The sequence below is a fragment of the Gracilinanus agilis genome, chromosome 5 (assembly GCF_016433145.1).
Source record: "Gracilinanus agilis isolate LMUSP501 chromosome 5, AgileGrace, whole genome shotgun sequence".
NCBI lineage: Eukaryota > Metazoa > Chordata > Mammalia > Didelphimorphia > Didelphidae > Gracilinanus > Gracilinanus agilis.
In genome coordinates this window covers 52,888,299-52,903,610 of record NC_058134.1, presented here as the reverse complement: position 1 = coordinate 52,903,610, position 15,312 = coordinate 52,888,299, and the positions used below count along the sequence as shown (strand labels likewise).

The window sequence follows — 15,312 nt, the reverse complement described above, 5'->3', positions numbered from 1 at the left end:
TGCCTCCACTTCATTTTGTACATGAGGAACATAAAACTGAGAACAGTTAAGTGACTTCTCCAAGGCCACCTAGGTAAAAAAAAAAAGAGGTGAGGTCCAGAATAAAGTCCTTTATCCATGTCCTTCCTTCTTACTGAGAGGAAAACACTCTATAAACCAGTGATTCCCAAAGTGGGCGCTACCGCCCCCTGGTGGGTGCTGCAGCGATCCAGGAGTATGGTGATGGCCATAGGTGCATTTATCTTTCCTATTTATTGCTATTAAAATTTTAAAAAATTTAATTTCCAGGGGTCTAATTAATATTTTTTTCTGGAAAGGGGGTAGGCCAAAAAAGTTTGGGAACCACTGCATAAACCTTAAAATTAAGTATACATATTAATATTATTGTATAATAAAAACATTATTATTGTTGTCTGTCCTTCATTTTTGAAGTGGGCCAATGATATCTTGTGGTAACATCTTGATCTTAGCATGAAATGGATTTAAGTGAGGTATAGTTGCATAAAGTCATTTCAAAGTCATTGAAGTCCAGTGGCAAAACAAAAGTCAGGATGACTGGCATTGGCCCAGAATGCAGTAGATGACGGTGGCATCTCTGATGTCTCATCAAACTCTAAGTACTCCAAAGCACTTCATTCAGACAATTCCATGGATGTTGGGACAAATCATCCTAAACTGCCCATTCCACCTGGAGAAGGCTTCCCATGGTTGGGTAGACATTCCCCTAACCCACTGATGACTTGGAAATATGTTGGTTTCCTCAACCTGGTTCAGCCTGCTGGCTGTGATGGTTTGGCTGATATCTGGCTGCTGCTCATGCAGGTGAGAGTTGGGGGAGAGCTAGACACCGAAGGAGAATAAGCAGCCCTGAAAATGACTCAGCAAGTCCACCTGGAACACTCCATTATTACTTACAGAAGTGTTTGTGAGAACAATTGTCACTACATAGAAAGAAAATTTATCTTGGAGCCAGGAATACGTGAGTTCAGGTGCCACTTCTGATGGACTCATGTACTCTTGGCCAATGTAACTCTCTATGCATGAAGATATCAGACATGGGTCAAGCAAGCCCATCCAGGTATGACTAGAACTACATTAAAATTTGTTAGGAAATATTTAACAAAAGAAATGTAAATTAGATAGAACCAACTTTTTTATTTTTTAAACATGATTAAAGTTTATACGGTCCCATTGTGAAGCACATTACATTTTTTGATTTCTTTAAGCATAATTATCAGATTAATAGCCATGGTACAGTTGTAGCATACTGGCTGCCTTATTTACTTGTTGGTAACAGTGTTGTACTAAAGCAAGAGTCTATTTATTATAAACATTTTTACAATGAGCTACAGCCCTGGAAACATTACATCCCAGTAAAAAGCAACCTGAGTGATCTTTTGGAAAAACTTCAGTGAGCTAAAGACCATGATGAAGAGGCAAAAGCAATAGCCAAGGAAGGGCAGGAATTTGCAAGGGACAACCTCATGGGTGATAACATATTTTGTTATTACTTCAAGCTTTTCCAGGAATATGCTAGTGACTGAAACCAAAGTTCAAGATGGCATGGAGAAAGGGGAATCTCAGTCTGAAGATGACCTCTTTCCCTGTAACTGCCATAGAAAAAAGGCCAAAGATGAACTCTGAAGTTAAGAAATGTCTTTTCTTGGAATGTTGGTGCTCAGAAAAGTTCCTTTAAAAAAAAGATTATTTTTATTACACTACTTAAGTGAACAACAAGAAACACTTTGCAGTACAATATTTCAAATTATGAAAAGACAATTTTTTCTTTTATTATATGTAGTGTTATTATCAGGACTTTTTGTTTAAAACACATTTTTTGATTTTAATATATGATTTTCTAAGTTAATATCCAGTTCTGTATGATTTAATAGACTATGTTTCTTTTTTAGGTTGGTACTACTGCTGAGAAACTAACTTGCTAAAACTGTAAAGTTACATAGAAGGTTCTACCTATTTGCATCAGTAGAGGAAATTTTTTCACTTGGGATCTCCCAACACATAATTCCAATCTAATCCTAACCTGAGGGCTAAAGTCTACACTGGAAGAGCACAGAGCTAATGGTGATGATAGAAGATATTTTTTTCACATCTAAATCTTATTTTAAGATTCTAGCTGTCAGTCTCTAAGGTCTACTTTTCTATAGCTTTCCCTGATTTACCTTTTCCCTAATATCTGGGAAATGTTCTTTCCTAAAATAGTTTCTAGAGCATTTTGTGTGGATTTCTCATCATTTTATGCTTTATATTCTCTTGGACAGATCTTGCTCACTTCCATCTTCTCCTCCCCCCACCACACCCCCAATAGATGGGAAAACCCTGAGAGCAGAGACATTTTCATTGCTGACTATATCTCAAATATCTTCTACAATATCATACATATAGAAGGTAGGCTCTTAATATTTGTTGAATTTCACTGAATTGGCACTTAACATTATTTGAATGTTGAGCTTATTTTCTTCTTGATGCTGAAAGTGATATGTGAATAAGCAAGCAAACAAACAAAAAAAAACAAATGTTAACTTTCCAAATACATTCTGAGCAAACAGAAATTACAGAAAGTCGTTATAAGGCATTATTTTCCTTTGCTATGTCTTTGTTTCTACTCTCACCTCTCTCCCTCATTCTCTGCTTTTTCATCCCTTGGCTGGGTGGGAGCTTTTCATTTCATACATCATTTATAACTCACTGCAGTGATTCCACAAAAGTTGGTAGGCTTTGAAAAGTTAATGAGAAAATCCTATGCTTTGTACATTTGGGAGTTGGGCACATGGCGGACTGTCACTAATTTCATTTTCCTCACCCTATTCTGTCAGACAGGTCATGTAACTTTAAATTAGTAAATACCAAAGAAAAGAGGGGAAAGGAACAGAAGGAAAATAATTTTGTTTGGGTTTTCAATAGCAATCAAGAGCATCTGAATGCCAATAGAGTTTCACCATCACAAGTAACCTCACTGAACCTAGACAATTCACGAGAGCATATTACTCCCATCCTACTTCTGCTAAGACTAATGTTTCTCAATCAGTACAGCTTTATGATACCTATTCTCTTCTATATCCTATTTATCTTTGTCAAGATTAAATATTAAATTTAAATATCACATGGAATAGCACATGATTTGGTAGAGCAAAATGCTATCTTATATTCTCTCTTCCAACAAGGCATTTCCTGTGCATACATCCAAACTATGAAAGACTGAAAAAATTTAATAACAAATGACTTTGTACAAGGTATCTATAATTGTTAATATCAGTTCTAATGAATGTTTTTAGTCTTCCTCAACTAAATAATCATTTACTTCTGGGCTTTTGTGACTATTCTTTCCTGATTCTCCTCTTACATATCTAGCCACTTATTCTCAAATTTCTTTGTTGGTTCATCATTCCAATGAAACCCCATACCTATAGGTATTCCCTAAGGTTTTCTCTTCCACTCTTCTTCCAGTAATCACATCACCAACCACGGATTTATTTTCTCTGTGTCATTGTGATTAGATAGATAGATAGATAGATAGATAGATAGATAGATGGATAGATGGATGGATGGATGGATGGATGGATGGATGGATATACATCTCCAACCTCTCCTTGAACTTCAATTATAAATCTCTAATGAAATCCAAAATAGAATTCATTATATTACTCCCCAAATTCATCCCTTTTCCAAATTCTCTTAATTCTATTGGAAACACTACAATTCTTCTATTCTTTCAGGTTTGGTGTTATCTTCAAAAGCCCACTCTCCCTCATCCAACTTGTCGATATATAATAGATAGATGAGTTAGTTAGAAATTATAGACAATGCAATTATTTAGCACTTACTATGCACCAGACATAGATCCAGTCAGTTGATGAATCTTGTTCTTTATATTTCTATAACATCACTTGCATCCAAACCATTAAATTAAATAAGATGTGAGGAGATCAATGGGCTGGATTTCTTTTGGGAAATTTCAAAGATCACTTAATGAACCCCAACCTGCCTCATATTAAAGATGATGAAAACAGCACAAAAACATATCGGATATTTTGGGGTGCAGCAAAAGCTATCCTAAGAGAAATTTTTGTAGGTTTGAAAATCTACATTAGCAAAATACAAAAGGAGACAATTAGTGAGTTCATCATACAATTAGACATATTGGAAAATGAATTAACAGTCTTAAAACAAATACAAAAGAATAAACTTTGAAAATTAGATTAGAATAAATTCTATTAATTAATTACTTTTAAAAGAATTTAAAATAAATATTAAAACATTAATGCAGATGAAACAAAAATAAAATTGGGTTAGAAAAATAATATTAGCTAGCAAATAAATAAATATGGACTTAGAATTTATTTACAAAGATAAGATGTCTCTAAAAATACTAACAAAATTGCAAATGATTGCCCTACTCTTATTAAGCAAGAAGAACAAAAAGTCAAATGTAAACAATCTTAATTCACAACAAGGTAAAGAAAAAAAACTATCAGAAGTGACTATAAATAATTACTTTTCAATAACTCTGAGAATTTAAAGGAAGTGGATGAATATCTAAAAAAGTCCTAAATTGACAAATCAACAAAACAAGAAATATAATGAATAAATTAAGGAAGTTATAGCTACTGTGCAAGGTGGGATCTCAAACAACATAATATTATATGACATTTAACAGGCAATAAACAAAGAGGGTGAAACTCCCTATAACATGTGGGTAGTCAAGTAAATTACATCTAATATTAAAAGTGCAAGTAAAAAAATTATATACTACTATTCACAAAATAATAGATACTCTATTTTTAAATGGCAAATAAGGTTCTGATACCTAGAATATGGAGACAATAAGCAGAAAAATAAATATATAGACCTATTTTGCTAAAGAATATTGATGGGAATATTTTAAATAAAATTTTGTCAAAGACCATGTAAAAATATCCACAAATAAATTCACCATGGCAAGCTAGTTCAACATTAAGGCTGGGGGAAGTATAATTAATTAATAAGAAAACTGAGAGGCAGCATTGTGTAATTAGAGACCTGGCCTTGGAACCAGAAACATACATACTATGTGACCCGGTCAGATTACTAAAACTCTCCATTCTCTAGGCAATTAAGAGTATAAGTTACAGAGAAGGTACTAATGCATGAGAATGGAGGGACTTTCTTCATCTAGGAATTCTCAATATCAAACAACTAACAAGTCAAGTCTTTAATATGATCAAAATTATTTAAAACCAAGAATGTGAGTTATTTATTATAGGGAAAAAATCATCAGGAGAAAATACGAGGAGTTATCCTGGGACAAACAAGGGATAAAGCAAAGATAGTCCTGCTGTCCAGTATTATTCATTGTAGCTTACAAATGTTAACTATAACAATAAGCTAACCAAATGAGGTGCAAAATCATCCTTAAAGAGGAGGCAAAACTCCACTTATTTGCAAATGACATGATGTATTTAAAAAACTCCAGAGAAGCATTAAAGAAACTGTGATGACTATTAGCTTTAGTAAAACAAGAAGATAAAAAATAAGCATACAAAGATCATTGACATCATATTAATAATAAAAGGAGGAAATGTGGTATAGGGGTCAGAGAGCTGGCTTTGAAGCCAAGAAGACCCTTGTCCAAGACCTGTATTTAAGGTCCTTGTGACTTTGGGCAAGCCTAAACCTCTTAATGATCCCATTAATGCTTTAAGACTTAGTTGCAGATTGACAAATGCAAAAAGGAACCAATCTGAATGAGAAGAGATAGTATCTTACTTGGCAGTTCTCTATGCCAATGAAATCAAAGATCTAGTCTCTACTTCTATAAAAAAAAAGGAAAGAAAGGAGACACAAGGAGAGGAAAAGAGAAGAGAGGAGAAGAGAGGAGAGGAGAGGAGAGGAGAGGAGAGGAGAGGAGAGGAAAAGGGAAAGGAAAATGGAAAGAAAAGAAAAGAGAAGAGAAAGAAGGAAGTAAGAGAAATTTCATTCAATATTTCTAAAAAATGTATAAATAAGAGTTACACAGAAATCTTATCATTTCACTTGTATATGGCACTTTCTAATGAAGAAAATCTCTGGACAAACACAGGCCAGAACCTTCTCTGGAACTTAAAGGTTAGGTGACTTGCCCAGAATCGTGCAGCCAGTTTATATAAGAGGAGGAAAATAAAAGTCAGGTCTTACTAGCTTTATTTACTATTCTGTACTTCCCTGAATTATAAAGTACCCTTTACCAAAATAAAGATTTAAGACATTTGAAGGATACATAGGGCTAATGGTTAGTTCATTACAATATAATAAAAGTGAATTTGCTACCTTCATTTATATATTCAGTATTACAATAATCAAATTACAAAGAATACACTTTACAGAATTAGACAAAACAATATGAAAATTACTTTAGGAGAAAAGATAGCTCTCTTTAGAGGAGGATGGATATCTCCAGAGGAGGGGTGGATATTTCCAGAAACTGCTATGATAAAAAAAAAGGAAAATGCATCTATAATACTTAAAAAGAAAACTACCAATACAGTCTACCAACTCAAATACCATAGGCTGTAGGTACTTTGATATCTATATTGAATATAATATGATGAGAAAATTGCATTAATTCATGGGAGATAAAAATTGAAGTAGAGCACCAGCAATAAATCTCATCTCTCCAGGGGTTTATATAAAATTGAAAAAAGAACAAGCAATTATGAAAGCTACTTAGAAATAATAATAAATGAAGGCAAACTCAACTCATGTTAGCATTGAGACTTGGTGGAATGGAATAGATAATTAGGATAATGAAAGTTATGCTTTTAACACAGCCAACAGCAGATGAAACAGTAAAGTACTATTGTATGTCAAGAAGAGTATTTCTATGTGGAAAATCTATTGGAGCATGGAAGCACAGTAGAGGTCATTTGGGTGAAGATCAATAAAAAAAAAAAACAAAGTGACTCATGCAAATACACTATAGACATCTTGGAAAGAAGGAATGAATAGAAAGAAAATGTACTGATGGTGCACTTTAATTATCAAGAATCTGGCAGAGGATCTTGTTTGATATATTTTTTCAAATGCCAAATTAGTCAAAATCAAAAATGGGTGAAACCAATAAATCATGGTTCGATAAATTCAGGAACAGAAATTACAAATTACTAAGAAGAGGAATGTGAATTAAAGCAACTCTGAAGTTTTAACTTATGCCAAGTAAATTGGCAAAATTGAGAAAAGATGAGAACATTTTCAATGTTAGAGGAATTGTAAAGACATTAATACACTGTTGATGGAATGAGGAATTACTTTTTGTAAAAACAATTTGTTATTTTAAAAAAAGTGAATAAATGGATTTTTCCTTTGCCCTCCAAAGCCCACTACTGAGGATATATACTCAGAGAGATCAAAGTCAGAAATCAAAGACTCTTTGTATACAAAACATTTGTAGTCATATTTTATGATAGAAAATAACTGGAAACAACATGGATGCCCTTCAATAATAGAGTACAACAAGGAGCCTATGTCCTCCACTGAGAATACCAGATGTACAAGAGAGCCCACTGCTCTTAACCACAGAATTCATTCTCTCTATTCCCATTCTCTCATCCCAGCTGTCTGATGTAAGAGAGGATGAAAACTCCTGCCTAGACTACTGACCAAATGACTATCCAATTACATAGGCAATAAATAAGAACTAGAGCTAAGACATCTGCCATATCATCACTTACCAAGACCACCGAGGAGAAAGGACCCAACCACTCACCCAAACTCTTTCCCTCTGAATCCTTATAATTCTACTGAATGATGGTTCCTTAAGAGTAAGCAATCCCATCTCCAAAATTTCCTTTGTTACATCATAACACAACTTATAAGGGAATCAGAGTTGTGCATCTAAAAACTCTGTGGATGGAGCTATCAATTCCCCTGTCCCTTCCAACATTTTCACTATGTAGAGCATTGCTTTCTGAAAGGAAGGGATCTGACAGGAACAGAAACTAGTAATTCATTAAATAAATCTTGGAACCCTCAATGGAACCCAAGTGTTTCATTTATTTTCATGAACTGTGAACTAGAGCCTAATTAAAACAAACAAACAAGGCAATAACTCAGCACCAGTTGATATCAAACCTAACTATTTTCTAAAGTGAGATGGAAGGTTATAGTAGAGAGCTAGTCTTAGAATCAGGATTGCTAACGAGACATATTGCCTATGTGACACTAGGCATATCATTTAATCGTTTAGTGCCTTGGGGATTCTCTAAGACAGAGGTGTCAAACAGGAGGTTTTGCACTCTGCAACACTTCTGACTGCAGGTAAACCAAATGAAAATATAATTGAGGATGCAGGTAGGTAATTCAGTGGATAGAGAGGCAGAGTTAGAGATGTGAGGTCCTAGGTTCAAATCTTGCCTCCGATACATCCTATGTGTGACTCTGAACAAGTCACTTAATCCTATTTGCTTAGCCCTTACTACCATTCTGCTTTGAAATCAATTCTTAATACTGATTTCAAAATGGAAGGTAAAGGTTAATGCATATATGTATATATCTATGTACACATATGTGCATGTAAGTATGTGTGTGATTGGTAAATTAACAAAATAAATAAGAATACAATGAAACAAATAATAGTACATTTTAAGAACTAAACCAATATGTATCTCATTGAGATGCTCATGTATGGATCAGTGCCCCCTTTTCTATTTGAGCTTGACCCCATTGGTCTATGGCTATGATTTGTAGAAGAATAACAAGTCTATAGAGGAAGTTCCCTCACCAGATGTTTCTTTTTCCATAGAAATCACATCTACATGGGAAAAATGTCTCTTATTATACTACATACTAAACTAAAACAAAAACAGAACATCTGAATGTTTTCTAGTTTTTGTTAAGTTCTTAGCAAAAGGCTTTCTCCTTTTAGTCCTCTCCTTTCCTTCTGTCTCTATTCCTAGATTTTAAAAATGGGTTTCTCTTGTGAAGGAAATAGAAACACTCCAGTCTATCTTTATGAATCATAAAGAAGATAGCATTTGAAGTCAGAGAGCAAGGGAAACACAAAAAAGAATGGAAGAAATCATTTTGAGACTAGCTCAGGAAGGGCAGTGATGGACATAGAAACTTAAATGTAAAATGCTCTGTATGTGAATTGCTAGAATAAATGTTCAAGGCATCAAGTTCCCACCATCTACTTTTTCATCTCTCCTTGTTTTATTCTTGTGCTTCTCTTTTAAGTGAATCCCTGGGGCTTTTTAAAGCTGGTTCTAGCAAGATAATGGTAATGTCTAAACTTCCCAGGTAAGAAAGATTAAACACTAAATCCCAGTCTCAAGCTAGTAGAGACCTTAGAGATCATCTCTTCCAGCCCTCTTATTTTATATAGGAGAAACTGAGGCCCACGGAGTTTATTAGTATGCCTTCATTCTTTGAGAATGAGCTATTTTATCTTTTTTTTGGAATCAGAGAGGATGATTGCTTTTTTGAAATAGTTCTGGGTTTGGAGTCAGGAAGACCTGTGTTCAAATATAGCCTTAGACAAATACTAGATCCTAGGCAAATCGCTTATTCTCTATTTACCTCAGTTTCCTCAGCTGTTAAATAGTAATGATATTTATAACTACCTCTCAGGGTTGTTGTGAGGACAAAATGAGATAACTGTAAAGGACTTAGCACAGTGCCTGGCACATAGTAAGCACCATATAAATGTTAGCTATTATTATCAGCAAGTATTATCATTACTCATTTTGTTACCCTGGCAAGTCAAATTACTGCTGTTTGCCTCAGTTTCCTCAATAGTAAAACAGGGAAAACGAAAGTACTTCTATCTCAAGTTGTGGCAAGGACCAAATGAGATAATATTTGTAGAGCTCTTAGCACCTGACATTATTCCTTTCCCTTTTCTACCTTCTCCTCCTTCTCAATTTTCTTTTTCTGGTTTGAAGTCTGAAATAATTTCTCCTACATGTGGTGTCCTGTCAACCCTTAGATACATTAAAGCCCTTACCATCTCATAGCTAAGCTTTTTAACTTCCAAACAATATACTGAACAAATATTCTGATATGACTTGTTCCAAATTTTGACCATTTTTCTAGGCCAGTGGTTCCCAAACTTTTTGGCCTACCACCCCCTTTCCCAAAAAAATATTACTTAGCCCCCTGGAAATTAATATTTATTAAAATTTTAATAGCATTTGATAGGAAAGATAAATGCACCTGTGGCCATCACCGCTCCCCTGGATCACTGCAACACCCACCAGGGGGAGGTGGCGCCCACTTTGGGAATCACTGTTCTAGGCTATGACTAATCATTGTTTTCAAGGCTGTAACATGAAAGTTCTGTAGAAACTGGAACCTGTAGCCTAAAAGAGAGTTACCTCCTAGTTGGGAATGAGATTTGTTAATTCCAGTGCTTCAGGGAACATCTAGAGTGGCATCTCCTTCTACCCTTGCTGGTTGGTAACTTCCCTGCAACTTTTAATTCTAGAGAGTAGCCAATGACACAGAGAGGGTAAGTGATAACTTGCCCAGGTCACCTAGCTAGTTTATACCATAGCCAAAAATAGAACCCAATTTTTCTTGGATTTGAAAGTGGCTCTCTAGCCACTATGCCATGTTGCCTTCTACTGTTAAATATCATGTGTATAAACCTTTGCAAATTAGATATGATACTCAGATTACTGAGGCTTAATACTAGGATCCTGAAGGATCCTTGGGAACCCCATCTATTGAATAGGTTTTTTAAGTATCCAGTACTCAGATTGAAGAATTGCATTATCTATTCAGGCAAAACTATATTTTTCCAGTAGCATTGCATGGCAGGGAGAGTTCAGATTATAAGGAAAGTAGAGTGGGGTTGATGATTTGGGATTGAGCTTTTGGAGAAGACTTTTGAAAGTCTCTTGGACAGCAAGGAGATCAAATTAATCAATACTTAGAGAAATAAGTTCCAACTCTCCACTAAAAGGTCAAATATTGAAACTAAAGCTTAAAAACTTTGACCACATCATGTAAAGGTGAGACTTATTGGAAAAGACTGTGATGTTTTAAAGATGGTGGCAAAAGGAGAAGGAAAGAGCAGAGAAGGAGATGGATAGATAGCATCATGGAAAAAATCAACATGAACCAGGACAGACTTCAAAAGATAGTGGAGGACAGAAGGGCCTGGCATGCTATGGTCTAAGGGAGTTATGAAGAGTCTTTGACACAACTGAATGGCTGAAAAACAGCAATAGCATCCTACTTTGAACTCTGAGATAAATGAAACCCATGCTTGAAGAGATCTGCTTCCCAGCTTTGTCTCTTAAATGACCTTAATGCCTTGCATGACAGAATAGTTTGAAGATACAATAGGAGTTATAAGGAATTATGGTAGGTTCCTGAAGAGTGAAAAAAAATTCCTCATGTGAATAAAGAAGGAAAACTGGACCAGATGACTCCTCAAATTTCTTTCCACTTATAAGAGCTATAATTTTGTTTTTATGAAAAAATATTCTTTTCTCCAAACTTAAGCATCTCTTTTCCTTTCATTAGGCTTTGGAACTGTGAGATAAAGAAAAAGGAGAGGGGAGAGATAGAGATTAGTAAAAGAAAGAGGGGTAAGGAGGAAAGAGAAGGAAAAACACATAGGAGGGAGAAATAGAGATAGAAAGTGGGGAAAAACAAAAATGTAGGGGGGAAAATTAGAGTAACTTCCAGAAAGAACTTCCAGAACTTCCAGAAAAGGAAAAAAAAACTTCCAGAAAATTCTTTATTAGGACAAAGGAAAAGAATTAAAACTATCATAGGAAGAATTATAGTCTTAGAGGAAGAAAGGATGCCATGGTTTATTTAGTTCAATATCTTTTTTTTTTTTTTTACAAACAAAGAATTTGAGATTCAGTTAGATTACGTGACTTTCCCCAAGGTCGTACAATCAGCAGCAGGGCTGGAATTTGAACCTAAGTCAGAGGACCGCAGACCTAGTCAAGTCTGAAAGAGACCTCTGAGAGCACTTAATACAGTGTCCTTATTTTTACAAGTGAGGCAACTGAGGTCTAGATAAAGTGATTTATCCACAGTCCACAGAGAGAAGATTCAAACCCAAGCCTTTCTCATTCCAAGGCAAATGCTCTATACATAGCTTCTCTCTGATTCTGTCCAGCTTTCATTCCACTGTATCTTACTGCCTGCCTCACTGTAATTCTGGGTTGCCCTTGCTTCATTCACTGAAACCAATCAGGGTCAGCCCTACGGAAAACCATGGAGACAAAATCAGTATTATGCACACTCCTCTCCCTAGTTATTGCCCAGACCTTCATCTCAACTCAGTGGGCAGTGTTGCTCATATTCTTGCTCATGAACACTATCTAAAATGTATTTTCAGCAATCAAAATGGAAAGGATCTAGTGTAAATGCATTCATAATATGAAATAAATATGTTATGTGAGAGATAAATACACACACATATAGATAGATGGATTTATTGTTGAATCATTCAGTCATGCCCTACTCTTTGTGGCTCCATTTGGGATTTTCTTGGCAAAGATACAGGCATAGTTTTTGTTTCCTTCTCTAGCTCATTTATAGATGAGGGAACTGACGCAACCAAGGATAAGTGACTTGCCCAATGTCACCCGGCTAGTGTCTGAGGCTGGATTTGAACTTCAGTCTTCTTGACTCCAGATTCCTCTTTCCTGCCTAGCTTCTTTCTGTCTTTCTATCTGTCTATCTGTCTGTCTCTCTGTCTATTTGTCCATTTGTCTATGTCTGTCTATCTGTTTATCAATATGTCTGTTTATTTGTCTGTCTATCTATCTATCTATCTTATCTATTTGTCAATCTGTCTGTCTATATTTTTCTATCATATAAAGTTACCATAGAAGTTCATACACATATATAAATCTGGGTAGATAGATTCTTATGTTCTATATTTTATATATATACAGATATTGCTTGTTGTATATATTTATATGTTTCATAACATAAAATATACGAAACCATATTTTCCTGCCAAGACACATATAACAAATGTATATACATGTAACATATAAGCAACCACTTTCTACTTTTTCCTACTAACATTTATATATGCAGATATGTGTGTATGCATATAACATGCAATGCATAAGAAAGTGGTCTCTCCCACCTTCTCCTACTAAGAAGGTTCATAATTTATTGAGGCCAAAGTATCAAGTCAACTTAATGAAGTTCTAATGGTGAATTTGAGGCAGCAGGAATATTTTAGGGTAAAAAGCCCCCATTAGTCAATAAAGATACTTTAATATCTAATAAACAATTGTTCTTCTTAAGGCTTTGCCCTCGGTTTGGATATAAAACAAAGTGAAAACATCACTCCAAGAATCTACTCATGATTATTGTGAGGTTCAGATGAGATGAGATAATGTGTGTAAAAAAATACTTTTTAAACCTTAAAGCAAATTAATTCCAAAAGCATGTATGAAGCAACTGTAATATGGCAAGCTCTGGGCTAGATGTTGGGCACACAAACAAATCTGAAAGAGCCCCTGCCCTTAGCTTTTCTACAATACAAATGCCAGCTAACCTGACTATGGCTGCCAGTAGCACAGGTAGCCTTCATTTTTCTTTACCAGGATTTTGTTTCTGAGGCTTGGAAGGATGTGGGAGATGCTTTGACAAATACACCAAGAGTTGGAAACTCAGAGAAGGTATCAGCCCTCTCTAATTTCCTGTGATTTTTCCTGATCAGTTGTCTGTTCTTAATGGTTTAAAAAAAATAAGCAAGTTTAAAAATTAAAATCTTGGATGAATAAAGAAAAGGGCATGGCAAAAACCTTGCCTTATCCCTACAGGCTGTTACAGACCTCATGGCTGGATGTGGTTAAAAGTAGATGGTCATACTCATCACCTAGACTCTACAAGGTAAATGCCCGAATCTGATTACTGGATATTTGGCTTTGGAATTTTGAAATTCAAATGTCAGTGTATAGATGGATGCATCTGGGTTTTGCAAGCATTGGCCTATAAAGTCCTATATGTCGATCGCTGTGCCTCATTTCTTTTTCTACAAATTCACTGTTTTAGGTCAACACATTTCCAGTAAAAGAAAAGAAATAGATTGCTATAATCTACAAATCAGCAACTTTGAAGGCTTGCCTGTGTCCCACCCAGGTCATTTGTACAAAGTAGCTTGTAAAGTTCATCAGGGAATATTGTTTGGTAATTATATGCTACATTTCATTCTATCTTGCAACTTTTTTGGTTGTTTGTAATTGCATGTAAAAGTCCCAAAGAAAGACAGAAAAATAAAACAAGAATATCTTAGCAATGGATATTGTCCTATAGTAGATATAGTTAGATGCTCTGTTTGAGGAAACTAAGCCATGGTAATCAATAATAATTGATAGTATTTGTATGAGATTTTAAGATTAATAATTTTTATACTTTAAATTCAATTCTATGGGTATTCATTAAACAGCTACAGAGTGTAGGTCCTAGGGAGGTTGTGTTTCTTTTAATCTGCATCTATGATTTCATGAATGTAGATGAATGTCTACCTTGTCAGGGTATAATAAGTCATCAGTCTCATAAGGCAGGACGAGGACAATAATCCTAAGAGTAGCTTGTCATGACTTCACAGGATCTGTGATCATCCAATCAGACATTGGACAGATTACATCCCATCTTTCTAGGGGAACAAATCATGGTGCTTCCCTTCAACACAAGAACTCCTACCATTATCCCCCAACATTCTCCCACTGACCCTTTCTTTCTATCATGCAATTATCTATTCTTGTCATAAATGAAATCAAAACACAGAAGGAAGTTATAGTTAAAAGGAATGATAGCTCACAGATTTTTCTTGGAGGAATTGAAAATGAAATTTCTATTACTGTGTGTTAAAAAGCAGTAAGATCGGGGCAGCTACTCAGTGAGTAAAGAGACAGGTTTGAAGATGGGAAGTCCTGGATTCATATCTGGCCTCAGAGACAATTCCTAGCTCTGTGACCCTGGGCAAATCACAACCCCAAATGTCTTACCACTCTTTTTGCCTTTGAACTGATATTTACTATCAATGGTATGACAGAAGATAAGGATTTAAAAAAGAAAGGCAATAAGATCCTCATAGATGAGTAGTCAAAGTATATGAGCAAACAGGTTTAAAAAGAATTGAAAATAATATAATTACCTGGAAGAATATTCTAAACAACTTAGGATAAGAGAAATGCAAGCAAAATAGCTCATTCTTAGCAAATTAGAAAAGATGACAAAAATAGAAATAGTCAATGTTGAAGAGAATTTATAAGGATGGTCATGGTAATGCATTGTTGGTGAAGATCTTAATAAATATTACCAATCTGGAAAGCAATTATTTTGCAAATT

General features: G+C 35.0%; 1 pseudogene; it reads left to right on the top strand.

Annotated features, from left to right (window-relative positions):
* Positions 1–735: 735 nt before the first annotated feature.
* On the top strand, positions 736–1,644 carry LOC123249801 (annotated as a pseudogene).
* The last annotated feature ends 13,668 nt before the right edge of the window (positions 1,645–15,312 follow it).